The sequence below is a fragment of the Stenella coeruleoalba genome (assembly GCF_951394435.1).
Source record: "Stenella coeruleoalba genome assembly, chromosome: 12".
Taxonomy (NCBI): Eukaryota; Metazoa; Chordata; class Mammalia; order Artiodactyla; family Delphinidae; genus Stenella; species Stenella coeruleoalba.
In genome coordinates this window covers 16,674,467-16,689,165 of record NC_137158.1, presented here as the reverse complement: position 1 = coordinate 16,689,165, position 14,699 = coordinate 16,674,467, and the positions used below count along the sequence as shown (strand labels likewise).

General features: G+C 39.8%; 1 long non-coding RNA gene across 2 annotated transcripts in view; it reads right to left on the bottom strand.

Annotated features, from left to right (window-relative positions):
* Positions 1-14,699, bottom strand: part of LOC307195515 — a 442,270-nt gene that overhangs the window by 402,593 nt on the left and 24,978 nt on the right. For both annotated transcript variants that reach the window (XR_013830847.1, XR_013830848.1), the window contains exon 2: positions 4,615-4,787. This is a non-coding gene — a long non-coding RNA (uncharacterized lncRNA). The remainder of the gene's footprint in view (positions 1-4,614; positions 4,788-14,699) is intronic.

The following is a 14,699-nucleotide window of genomic DNA, read 5'->3' as shown; positions in this document are numbered from 1 at the left end:
ATTTATCCAATTACGAGAATAAATCAAATGAGGGAATCTGAGAAGGAAGGGTGGTGGGAAGGAGAGAGAAATGGAGAATGAACTTTCATAAATTTCTTGGATACTATACACGAAGTAATTTAAAGATAGCTTCTTGGGGATTTTCCTTATAATCTAGTTACAATCTATTTAAGAATCTGTTAGGTTTCAAAAAGCTGTTTCTCAATCTATTTGCTTGAACTTTCAAAGTAACCTTCAACAAGCAGCCCCTGATGCCACTGGGTGTTGGGTCCTCACAGAGGTGAGTTTTTTTGGCTGGGCTCTGTAGGGTTTTTCATACCTGTAAAGTTTGCAGCTGAAACATTTGTAAGAGAGAAGCTTTTTTACTGAGTGCAAACAATGGACAGAGTATAGAGGCTGTTGGAATTGAAATTAAGGGAAGTTTAAACCAGGAGCAGATATAGGCATTGGCTGCCCTCTGTCATTGACTTTTTTTTTTTTTTTTTTGCGGTACGCGGGCCTCTCACGTTGCAGAGCGCAGGCCCCGGACGCGCAGGCTCAGCGGCCATGACTCACGGGCCCCGTGTCCCCTGCATCGGCAGGCGGACTCTCAACGACTGCGCCACCAGGGAAGCCCTGTCGTTGACTTTTAGAAGCACTTTTCCACCACTGGAGAAGCTGGGAATGCCTTGCACAGGAGTTGCTGGTTTATCTTATCTTCATTGTAGACACTCCAGGAAAAGAAGAGAAAGGAAATCTTCTGCAAACTCTGTCCCCTGTTTCTCTCTCTCTCAACACCACCAATACCTGGGTAAGGACGGACTAGCCACAGAGGCATTGCTGAGACCCAAATCAGAACATCCTATCTCTCCCAGAGCACCAACAGAGGACCCGGGTACTTAGCACCAAATGACTCAGTATTGAATAGAATCGACTGACAGTTCTGAAAAGGGAGGAGGTAAGTTAGAAATATTTGATGACGTTAATAGGAAACTCACAGAAGGAGAAGCCGAGTCGCACGATGCCCTGGCAGACGCATGTGCCTACTGGGGCATTTTCCACTTAGCTTTGCCTTTCAGTACCTTGGGTGCCAGGCAACCATTCTTTTTTTTTTGTGATCACCACTGGTAGGAGGTCTGTTTCACTGTTTACATTCCTATCACCCACAAGCTTGCCAGTACACTTTTGGGAGAAACCAAGACCACGAATTTTCGACCTCTCCGACCCAGGGTATATCTATGGAGATCTTTAAAATCCATGTTTACACACATAGTCTGCGTAGGACATCACCTAAGCAACCATCGTGTAATCTTATCCTGGAAGAGGACAGATGATGACTATTTACTCTGCCTCATGCCACTTGCATTTTTGAAAATCCAAATAGAAAGCACTTTCAAAAACAGCCCTGAACCTGAGTAGGTGGTCTAGTGGTGCCGATGACTTACTCAAGTGCTGTGCAAATTTGAGACCTTAAAGTATTTTCAGACATTTCCTCTACGTAAGAGAACTTTAAACTTTATAAAGTCAGCAGCAATTATTTTATATCATTCATCTGTCCAACTACACGCAAAAGAAATGTTAAGCCGAAACAGGGTTTAATGTCCCTGTCGAATCTAAAAACCCAGGGGCTATTCCATAGAGCACATTCAAAGGGCAAAACCAGGAGAACGTACTACATGGGAGGCCTGTTCAGACCTCCAAGTCCTGGGTGATACTGACAAGGCTTATAAATTTGGAGGGGAAACCCAGAATGTTCCCTGAACGCTAGGAATATTCCCTGAAAGATCTCTTTGGAAATCACTGAAAATGATACGTGTACAAACTATGATCTAATATCAAGGCTTAATCAACCAAAGAAAGAAGAAATTCTGCCAGAGTAAGCAAACAAACATGGTTTGAAATCCAGACAAGCCCGTCTGAGAAGCAAATAAAGAAAACAGACCGAAGTTCAGGTCCCGTCTCCCTGTCCAACCTCCACTTTTGACTTATACATTGAGAGCTCTTCGTAAAAGAATAAGGACCGGCAAAACAGATGAAATGGCCCCAAGAAGGCTGGGAGGACCTGTCAGCAAGGGGTCTTTGGTACCAGTCATGGACAATTTGGAGTCCTACCAGTTCTGACCAAAGCTCAGACTATGAACTGTTTCAGCGCCTTGCTGCCATTTCTTGAGGAACAAATCCAATTGTGCTGCACAGCGCTTTGCCAGGTGAGCCGCAGCCCTATGTTAAGATCACATCTGCAGCACGTAAGGTGTCAAGTATTCCCGGAGTTTTTATGAAGTATTCCGAATAGCCCAGAAATCACTTTCGGTTGCCACAGTCTCTGGTCGCACCGGGCTCTTTCTAAGCTACAACAAATGAAAAGGCCCAAGGGCATTTCCACCTTCTCTGAAGAAAGTTCTGAAGGGTAAAGAGAAAGTAACCCAGTCCACTGCTGATGCTTCAGCTAAGGAGTTTCAAGGTGAGAATGAAAGTGTCTACATGGAAAATATTAGTAGTTCCAGTAGTAAGTTTATTTGGAATGATTTCAAAGCAAACAATTCACTGATAAAATAATTACAGGCATCATTATCTTCTTTTCCCATGAAGGGATGCTGAAGCCATGAAAACATGGGCAAACGCCCTTTTCTTGAGGACCTGGTCATCCATGCTTCTTACCTGGAGGTGAACAGCCCCGAGCACATCACAAGCTGTGCCATGGGAGCCCCAAGAAGAAGATACTTGGGGAAGAACCTCAAGTGCCTGTGGACCGTTTTAAAAGAGATCTCCTCACCTTTCAGTTCCACTCCAAAAATTCATAGTGTTATATATGACTAAGAAGTTTCAAATATGCGAACATCCACTGTCAGAAAAGCTATCATATCTGCTGCCCTTTGCTCCATATCACTCTTAAGCCCCTTATTCTGCTTTATATTCCCACAGCGCTTTTTATCACTTAATGTATAGATGACTTTTATATCTATTTGTTGTCACAGCAAAGACTTTCACATTATTCAACGTGAATAAAACGTGTCTAGGACCTAGATTATGTAAGATACATATCAGTTACTCGATATACTGCCTTGGAATAAACGAATACAATAAATTTATATTCTCACTCTTATATCATAAGAAGACAAAGAAAAAAATTAAAACCTGAGGCTCAGAGAGGTGAAGTAAGCTACTTAAGGACACACAGTGCTGTGGCAGAACCATATGGTTTTCCCCAATTGCGACAACTTTAGCTACTGGTAGAAAAACCTATTAATGCCCTATTCTGGGAGAACACATAGTTTAAATATCTAATATTCACTACATATTTTATATCCATTGGGCATTTCCTAGTTCATATAATTTGTGCTGTAAAAGAGGGATGATTTGCAGGAAAATTCTAGAACTGATTTTTAAACTTTTATTTTGTGTGCTCCTTGAAATGAACAGGGATCTCGGGGAGCAATGCAGGTTCAATACCAAAAAGTTATGACAGGTCACCATTTGTTTGGTGATGATGGTGACAATGATGACAGCAAACACTTGGACAGCACTGACTACAGACTCAGCACTGTTCTAGGAATACACAGTAATACATCCCATTCACCCACACAGAAACCCTGTGAGGAATACACTATCGTCGTTACTAGTAAGGAAAGTAAGGCACAGAGAAGTTAAGTAACTGGCCCAAGAACCTACAGCTATTAGTACATAGTTGAGCCCAGATTCAAACCCAGGCACGCTAGCTTGAAAGTCTGTGCTTTCACACTGTACTCTGCTGAGTTGCCAAAATGCCAAAGTGTATTCAGCAGGTCACGCAGCAAGTCTTGGTCTCATAGGTAACATAAGAAATGCAAGTTGAATTAAAGCAACTAGCAGGATTTACATTTTAACAGCCATGTCAAAGAACACTCATTAACGGAACAGTGTCACCCCAGAGGAAGATTCCTTGACACATACCAATAGGTCCCTTTCTGTTCAATATTTACATCACTTGAATGAACATGCAGAAGGCACGCTCAACCAGTTTGCTGATGACAAATTGAGGGACCCTGCAGAGAAGCAGGATGAAATAACTTTAAAATCATCCGTGGAACACCCGCACTGGAGAGCAACAGAGCATTCAGAAAACCACACAGCCCTTTCTGAATTCTCCACCAGCATCACTGCTCTTCTCTTCCTTTCTCTCCTCCTTGAGCCCTGCTTCTTTTCCATTATTTCAGGCTATAGCCTGCATCGTGGCCTATTAACACACTGCCACTTGCAGTGGGCTTGCTGTAATTCAGGAATATTGATGACGGTGACCCTCGCGTCCCCTGCTGCCTTCTGAATACGGAACAGGCCCCCTATTGCCCAGGTAGTTAAAAATGAAACAGCTATGGCAAAATTTCTTTCTAAATCCCCACCTTCTCAGGAGACTTTTGAAATCACTCTATTATAGTTATATAGTACATTCAATAATGTAATTAATGCTGGTAAGCAGCGTTCTGTTCAATCCTCTGAACACATTCATACGTAATGCTCGGTGCACGTAGGAATTCTTGGTAGTACCCATTTAAAAACAGAAGATGACTCACCCGCTTTCCTGTTCCTGTAAACACTGCTTGGTGCAAAACACTTGAGCCCTGTGTGTTTTCATTGTCTCTGACTTCTAACTGTTCCTACCTGATAGGGGCAGTTTATCCGCTTAAGCCCAAGAGCATCAGATTGAGACTAAGGCCAGCATCTGGAAGCCGAGTTGGTACATTTCTGGTGGACAGGTGGCTTTGGACTCAGGGATGTGCCCTCTGCTGGCACCAGGCCTGCTGCAGCTGCCTTCAGGGCATCCACAGTTGAAGCTGGAAGGCACATAAGTAACAAATTAAATGAATGAGAGACAGCAGTTAATGAGTTCCAAAAATTCTGCCCTTTCCCTAACAGAGACCAGCCTATATCATAGTGCTTTCTCCCCGCTACATCTGCCCTGTCCACCTGACCCCGAGTCCTGCACCATTAGGAAAATCACAACCTCAAATCTCCACGTGGACTGCAGAGAAATTTGTTAGAATTGGTTTTTCATTAGGTCTGACGATGACTTGATGGGGGCGGAGCATGTAGGATACCTTAAACAAACAGCATCACTTATCCATGTTTCTCTGCGCCTCAAGCAGTTCGCGGGTGACAGCGCCTGGGAACGCTGCAGTTGAGCTCATTTCGAAAGAAAAAAGGAAGGAGGCCACTGGAAAATGTTTCCTCCCGGACAGACACACTGATGAAAAGTTGTTCGATGCACGTCCAGATTTCTGTCTCTGGCTGAATTGTTCATCTTGTTTCTCTTGGGTGCGCCTCACTTCTCTGGGTTTACCACTGCTCCATGCGCACGGCTCACTCTATTCCGAAACTGTAGGTTTTGTTTGAGAGGAGCAGACATTGCACCTGGAAAAACTGCCTAGGGAAACAGCGGGATTGCTATATTAACTCCCTAAGTGCAGTTTCTATTCTTTACAGCTTGCTTGAGAGATTGTGCTAATCATCAAACATGTGTGCAGTGAGCAATTATAATTCACAGACTTCTCCTTGCTTTGCTACAGAGGCGTTACTTTCTAATAGATGCCAAACAGCGATGCCATGCACTCAACTGGGGGAGGGGTGTTAGGAGTTTTACAGCTGCCTCAGTCACTCCTGTACTTTGCAATGTCGAGGAGGGAGTAAATGTCCTCATGTAAAATTCAAAAGAAGCATCTTCCATGGCAACAGCTGTTTCAGACGTTCTAGCGCATCTGTTTCATCTTTTCCTTTGTTTAAAAGCAGACCACAGCCTGCTCTATCTGCAGGTCAAAAGAGCACGAAGACTGTCAATAAAGAAAAATGTGATCACTATAGATATATTTTATTCTTCTGATGAGTTACTTGCCATATTATTCGTCAGCTAACCATGATGAAATGAAGAAGCTGATTGTTATAGAGAGTTAGAAAATTTGAGCAAAATCAAGATGCTCTATCTTCATGACTACTGACATCAACTCAGTGACCAGAATAAGTGTCAATGTAGTAATAGCTGCTAGAACTTACTGTCAGTATGCAATTGCAATCAAGACATTGACTTCTGGGCAGATTTCACAGCTTGAGTTTCCCAGGCAGCACCCTCTGAGATGGAGGGTTCCTTTGGGCATGCTCTTGGCATCAACACCTATAGAAGTGAGGAGTAAGTAGCAGAGAAATTGACCTGCGCTGCAATCCCAGCCCCTCAACAGCCTCGGGTGATCCCACAGGAGCTCCAGAGCCAGACGGCGCTGCGGAGACCACCTGGGCCTTCGTACCCATGGCGCTCAGCCAGTGGCTGTGGGCTGCTCAGGGCAGGGAGTTTGACACAGTCCCCAAAAAGGGCTGCTAGCTGATGGCCTTCTTCCAACATCATTCCCAGCAGGTAAGAGAGTAATTCCTGTAATCCAGAAGAGGGAACTAACTGGGTGGCACCTTACATAGTCTACCAAGCAGATATGCATAACATGTAACACTCATGATCTTGTCAACAGAGACGCAGAAATTAAAGAATGTAACACCCAAACCAAGCCCAGTCCACCAATATAATACCAAACATGATTAAATATGTCTCAGCTGGGAATAAATACAGCTCAGAGTTACAGTATCTACTAGCTCCTTAATATATCTGGAAAAAGAACAAATTTAAATATATTGAATTTTCATAAAAAATAAATGAAGTAACTACTTCTCAGAAGAAAAAGATATTAAAATACAATTACTCAAAGCATATGGAAATGAAAATATTTCTCTGTGTCAATTTCTAAAGTAAACTCTTATGCAAAATTTATTTTAATTATCCAGCATCTACATGTGCTATAATTGTGCTTAACTTCATAAAAGCATCTTCTATAAATGTCCTTTGTTGATGCAAATGCCAGCTATATTAATTATCATTTTAGAGTCTGCCTCTGATTAAAGTGTATGTATTTAAAATACAGTTTGGATATACATTCTGTCTTGTCATGAATATTTATAGACAGCATTATTTAGCAATTATTTGTATCTTTATTTGACAGCAATAAAGTATAAACATTCAAAAACACTGAGATATAGAAATTTCTTTTCTATAAAGAACATTTCATAAAATCTAAGCATAATATTTTGAATCACTACATGCTTGAATCAGTCATAATTTATGTGATATAAATAAGAACATACATATACACATATTATATTGAAAAGTTAATTATATGTAATTAGTGTGTAAACTGCTTTGCAAAAGAAAAAAAAGACATGAAGAAAATGTGTGACTCTCTTTTGTAAGCTCCAGCAGTCCAGAGTAGGGTCTGCATCTCTTCTGCTCACCACTAAGTCTCTGGGTCTTAACAAAGCATCTGGCACACAGCAGGCTCTCAGTATAGATTTGGTAAATGTTGAAAAGATTATAAATCTCGGTTTCTAAAAAAGGTAAGTTGGTTTTTCTTTGCAAACATGAAGGAAGCTGGTTATTGGCTGTTTCCAAATTTAGATTAAAAGGTGAAAAACATACTTTTTTTTTTTTTTTTTTTTTTTTTTTGCGGTACGCGGGCCTCTCACCATTGTGGCCTCTCCCGCTGTGGAGCACAGGCTCCGGACACGCAGGCTCATGGCTCACTGGCCCAGCCGCTCCGCGGCATGTGGGATCTTCCCGGACCGGGGCACGAACCCGTGTCCCCTGCATCGGCAGGTGGACTCTCAACCACTGTGACACCAAGGAAGCCCGAAATGAACACTTTTAAGTGACAAGTTTAAACTTACATATTCAGGTTGGTGTAGTCTTTTTTTTTTTTTTTTTCTGTATTACTTCACAGACTGGGACAGATCCTTCTCTCCCTTAAATACAAAAGATTTACTTCCATTGCAAGAATATCAAAATGCAGTCTAGTTCCAACTTTAATACCATGTTACCCAGTGAACATCTGGACAGCAAGGGCTCAATGTTTTAGAGAAAGAGTTTTGAAAATGTTGTCAGCAAGCTGAACAAAAACAATATCTAGAAGTTTTACGTGTTTGCTCTAGACCTGTTCATTCTCAACCTTCCCAGAATGTTTTTAGAACACAAATGAATCTCTCCAAAAAAAGTAGGAAAAATTTAAAGGAAAAAATATAAAATGTATATGTAAACAGAGTTGCCGAAGTCCAGCCATGTTCTGACAAATCACCAAGATAAACACAGAACGCACATGACCCTAAAAAGTTTCAAATGAGTATGTTTTGCCAATCTGGAAGTACCAAAATCCAACCACCCCCAGGACCTCAGTACTATAGTTACTCTACTCTTCTCTAGAAATAGAAACATAGCCACTCTGTATTTATGTTCTATTAGTGGCTGAGTTTTGGAAGTCATGCCAAGAGGATTCCAGAAATGAAAGAAAAAAGAAGATTTTGTATGAATCATGTTATAATCCTCCAGAAATCTACATCATTACCAAAATATGACCAAAATTGCTATATAAATACCCAGGAATTGGAACAGAAGAGAGGAATGGAGTATCATGTCAGAATTCAATCAGTTTTAATATGGTAGGAAAGCCACATTCATCTGAAAGTCCATGAAAAATGAAAAGGGTTTTTGTTTTTCTTTTTGTTTGTTTGTTTGTTTAATGGTATGCAGACTTGAGCATAATGCTGATTTAGGAAGAGATCCATGGCACAGGTTTGCACCCTGTATTGTGACCACAGCAGTGTGTGGAGATGTGCTTATTCTTTCCCTCAACCTACATCTCAAGGCTCAATATAAAATGGTAAGTACTTTAAGAATATAGGAAGGCAAGAATAAGATTCATTTCCATTATAATCCTCAAAAGAAGAATTGCATTAATTTTTAATACATGCTCGTCTAATTTTCCTCTAGAAAATTTTCAGCCGAGTTGTATACTCATTACTATAGTTTTGGATACAAATAAATATCTCATTTCCTTGAGTTTGAAAGTGCTTAAAAGTCACTCAGAAAAACACAGTTTGATATTTTTTCTGATATTTTACTTCTAATTTTATTAGTTTCAAAGATTTTATTGGGAAAAAAAGCCTTTTAGAAAAAACGACTCTAGGTATTTGGATAGTGATATTTTATATCATACCCATTAAGCTGTTACCCAGGACCTAGGTCATCTACTAAAAAACTAAGACTGCACGAACACACCTATCACAGCACTGAACTACTAGGAGCCCAGGTAATGCTACATCAGAATGTAAGCAATTCCTGCTAGTAGCATGGATTAAAACCAACACATAGGGGCCTAAGTGGGAAAGAAAGTTATTTCTTTCACTGACCATCTAAAAGGTGTCACTCTGAAACAATTTTCTGAGGGACAAGCATTTAAACACAATTCACTAGCTCAATCCTACAACCAGAACATTTAGATAAGATGTGATAGGACAACATATAAAGGATGGTTTTCCAATAGCTAAAACTGAGTAAGATCGAAAATCCTAGTCCAGACAAAAAGTGCTGAGCACTGTATATACACGTGTAAATGCTGCCATGAACTCAATTTTAAGGATGGTAAAATCAAGACTTAATAATTGCTCATGAGCCCACTGCTTGTAGAAGGTCGCCCCAACCTACTCTCAGGCTATCTGACCCCAGAGCCTACGTTCTGAAACAGTGGTTATGTTTCACTGAAAGAAAAACATACATACATGCATAGGGTCACTCTTTTTTTTTTTTTTTTTTTTGCGGTACGCGGGCCTCTCACTGTTGTGGCCTCTCCCGTTGCGGAGCACAGGCTCCGGACGCACAGGCTCAGCAGCCATGGCTCATGGGCCCAGCCGCTCCGCGGCATGTGGGATCCTCCCGGGCCGGGGCACGAACCCGTGTCCCCTGCATCGGCAGGCGGACTCCCAACCACTGCGCCACTAGGGAAGCCCGGGTCACTCAGTTTTATTCAGTGGTATTTACATTATTCTGGGATTTTAAAAAGTAACAGATCAATCTGTCTTTTCATTGGCACATGCAATTTTTTAGAAAGAAGACACTACGAATATGTGGAACAGTTAAATAATTTGAAGTACTGTATGATTAATGTCCTTGCTAAGTATTATAGCCCAAGAACTACATAGAGGTCGGAAAACAAGGCAATAATATGAACTGGAATAGTTATGAAAAGGCTCCACAGAGACAGTGAACTTGAACTGGATCCTGATATTGAGTGAAAATTGGACAGTCCTATCTGAGAAGGGAGGATATTCTCACTTGGAAGAAAATTACCCAAGTAGCTTTCAGCAAGATAAATAAAATTACAGGAAACATCTTTGCATAAAACACAAAGACCACATAAATTTGCATAACAACACACCACTATTTTGAATAACACTATTTTTTAAAGAATTTATTTATTTATTTAGGCTGCTCCAGGTTTTAGTTGTGGCACATGGGATCTTCGTCATGGTGTGTGGACTCTTAGTTGAGGCATGCAGACTCTTAGTTGTGGCATGCATGCGGGATCTAATTCCCTGACCAGGGGTTGAACCCGGGCCCCCCTGCATTGGGAGCGTGGAGTCTTACCCACTGGACGACCAGGGAAGTCCCTGAATGACACTATTAACTAAGTTAAATAATAATATATTGAATACTGTATGATTCCATGTTGATGTGGTTCAATAACAGGCAAATCAAATCTACTAGAATAGATGTCAGATTAGATGACTACCTTTAAGAAGAGGGCATTGACTGGGAATGGGTACAAGGAAACCTCTGGGGTGCTGGAAATGTTCTATGTCTTGATTTGGTGGTGATTTCAGATACACATAAAAATTCATGGGGCTTTACACATAAGATCTGTGCATGTACAAACTTACTATTTGTGAGTTACACCTCATTAAATAAATGAGTAAGGGTAGTATCTATAGTAGGCTACAGGGTTACTTAGAATAACGTCAATTTAGCATTAGAAAAATCTTTCAAGATTACCTATCTCATCTCTGTCCTTCACAGATGAGGGAACCAGTACCAAACAGATTCAGAGACTTGCCCTGAGTCACCAGGACATTTAGGGGCTGTGATGGTACCTATTGTACCATCAAGAATGGAAAGCTTTTCCATTCTTTGCTAATGCCTCCAAAATGCATTACATGTGCCACGTATTCCTAAAGAGAAGATCCAGATGTACCATTGAATTCTTAGTAATATTTATTTACTATTTTCCATATTATTTCTCAAATTGGTCACATTTATTTTTCCCCATTATCCTTGACTTCTCTAAACTGGATTATTAAAATCTTTTCTTTATTCTTCCTCTTAACTTTCATACTATAATCAATCTAACATATTTTCCCAGAAGATACTGTTTTACACATACAATTCTAATCTTATCCATTTCATAAAAATACAACAACTCTACCTGTTCTCAGGCTTCAAAGAAATTTCCGAGGAAGACCCTTTGCTTGGAATCCTTCTATATTTCTCATATCACCACTTTTTTTAGATTTTTTTAAAAAAATTTTTATAGGAGTATAGTAGCTTTAAAATGTTGTGTTAGTTTCTACTGTACAGCAAAGTGAATCAGCTATACATATACACATATTCCCCTCTTTCTTGGATTTCCTTCCCATCTAGGTCACCACAGAGCATTGAGTAGAGCTCCCCGTGCTGTACAGTATGTTTTCGTAAGTTATCTATTTTATACATAGCATCAATAGTGTATATGTGTCAATCTCCATCATCCAATTCATCCCACCTCCCCTTTCCTCCTTGGCACCCATATGTTTGTTCTCTACATCTGTGTCTCTATTTCTGCTTTGCAAATAAGATCATCTATACCATTGTTTTAGATGCCACATGTATGCATTAATATACAATATTTGTTTTTCTCTTTCTGACTTACGTCACTCTGTATGACAGTCTCTATGTCCATCCATATCTCGACAAATGACCCAACTTCGTTCCTTTTTTATGGCTGAGTAATATTCCATTATATACATGTACCACATCTTCTTTATCCATTAATCTGTTGATGGACATTTAGGTTGCTTCCATGTCCTGGCTATTGTAAATAGTGCTGCAATGAACAGTGGGGTGCATGTATCTTTTTGAATTACGCTTTTCTCAGGGTATATGCCCAGTAGTGGGATTGCTGGGTCGTACGGTAGTTCTATTTTTAGTTTTTTGAGGAACCTTCATACTGTTCCCCACAGTGGGTGTATCAACTTACACTCCCACCAACAGTGCAAGAGGGTTCCCTTTTTTCCACAACCTCTCCAGCACTTATTGTTTGTAGATTTTTTGATGATGGCCATTCTGACTGGTGTGAGGTAACACCTCACTGTAGTTTTGATTTGCATTTCTCTAATGATTAGTGATGTCGAGCATCCTTTCATGTTTTTTGGCAATCTGTATATCTTCTTTGGAGAAATGTCTATTTAGGTCTTCTGTCCATTTTTGGATTGGGTTGGTTTGTTTTTTGATATTGAGCTGCATGAGCTACTTGTATATTTTGGAGATTAATACTTTGTCAGTTGCTTCATTTGCAAATATTTTCTCCCATTCTGAAGGTTGTCATTTAGTCTTGTTTATGGTTTCCTTTGCTGTGCAAAAGCTTTGAAGTTTCATTAGGTCCCATTAGTTTATTTTTGCTTTTATTTCCATTTCTCTAGGAGGTGGGTCAAAAAGAATCTTGCTGTGATTTATGTCATATACTGTCTGCTTATGTTTTCCTCTAAGAGTTGTATAGTGTCCAGTCTTACATTTAGGTCTTTAATTCATTTTGAGTTTATTTTTGTGTATGGTGTTAGAGAGTGTTCTAATTTCATTCTTTTACATGTAGCTGTCCAGTTTTCCCAGCTCCACTTATTGAAGAGGCTGTCTTTTCTCCATTGTATATTCTTGCCTCCTTTATCAAAGATAAGGTGAGCATATGTGCATGGGTTTATCTCTGGGCTTTCTATCCTGTTCCATTGATCTATCTTTCTGTTTTTGTGCCAGGACCATACTGTCTTGATTACTGTAGCTTTGTAGTATAGTCTGAAGTCAGGGAGCCTGATTCCTCCAACTCCGTTTTCCTTTCTCAAGATTGCTTTGGCTATTTGGGGTCTTTTGTGTTTCCATACAAATTGTGAAATTATTTGTTCTAGTTCTGTGAAAAATGCCATTGGTAGTTTGATAGGGATTGCATTGAATCTGTAGATTGCTTTGGGTAGCATAGTCATTTTCACAATGTTGATCTTCCAATACAAGAAGATGGTATATCTCTCCATCTGTTTGTATCATCTTTAATTTCTTCCATCAGTGTCTTATAGTTTCCTGCATATAGGTCTTTTGTCTCCTTAGGTAAGTTTATTCCTAGATATTTTATTCTATATGTTGCAATGGTAAATGGGACTGTTTCCTTAATTTCTCTTTCAGATTTTTCATCATTAGTGTATAGGAATACAAGAGATTTCTGTGCATCAATTTTGTATCCTGCTACTTTACCAAATTCACTGATTAGCTCTAGTAGTTTTCTGATAGCATCTTCAGGATTCTCTGTGTATAGTATCATGTCATCTGCAAGCAGTGACAGTTTTACTTCTTTTCCAGTTTGGATTCCTTTTATTTCTTTTTCTTCTCTGATTGCTGGTCTAAAACTTCCAAAACTATGTTGAATAATAGTGGTGAGAGTGGGCAACCTTGTCTTGTTCCTGATCTTCGTGGAAATGATTTCAGTTTTTCACCATCGAGAACGATGTTGGCTGTGGGTTTGTCATATATGGCCTTTATTATGTTGACGTAAGTTCCCACTATGCCTGCTTTCTGGAGGGTTTTTATCATAAATGGGTGTTGAATTTTGTCAAAAGCTTTCTCTGTATCTATTGAGATGACCATATGGTTTTTCTCCTTCAATTTGTTAATATGGTGTATCACATTGATTGATTTGCGTATATTGAAGAATCCTTGCATTCCTGGATTCCATGGTGTATGATCCTTTCAATGTGCTGTTGGATTCTGTTTGCTAGTATTTTGTTGAGGATTTTTGCGTCTATCTTCATCAGTGATATTGGCCTGTAGTTCTCTCTTTGTGATGTCTTTGTCTAGTTTTGGTATCAGGGTGATGGTGGCCTCGTAGAATGAGTTTGGGAGTGTTCCTCCCTCTGCTATATTTTGGATGAGTTTGAGAAGGATAGGTGTTAGCTCTTCTCTAAATGTTTGATAGAATTTGCCTGTCATATCACTATTTTTTAATAGTTATAATCTTTGCTCTTTCACTCTAAAGATAGAGAAGGAGGTGATGTAGGAGGTAGCAATATCGATGACTTTTCTTTAGGTAGGGGTGCACTCTCCAGTCCTTTCACCTAATCGACTTGCCACTGGTCTTTTCCCAAAAAGCTGTTCACATCGGTATTCCCCACTCTACCCACAACAAACACCCTCCCCCTATTCTCGATGACTTCTGAGACCTTGACAATGAAACCTGCCAATGAGAAAACTGCTAGGTGTTTTTTCTTTGGTCGTTTTTCCATTCAAATAGCTCTCAATTCAAAACTTCATTCTCTAAGTTCTACACATTATGCACAAGTGTATGTTTTACAAGGGTCTTGATTCTATCTAGATATGTTAAGGTTTACTGCAAATCTTTAGATAAATCCACATGCCATGATACAAGTGAATTACTTCAAAACAACCCTTTGGAATATTCATAAACAAGTATAAAATGCTCCAAGTACATATATTCCCGAGATAACTAGATGGATGCGTGGGTACATTTGTGGTCACATTCACAGATGACTACAATCTCAGTTTCTGTTTTTAACACAGTCTATTATTTTACCTG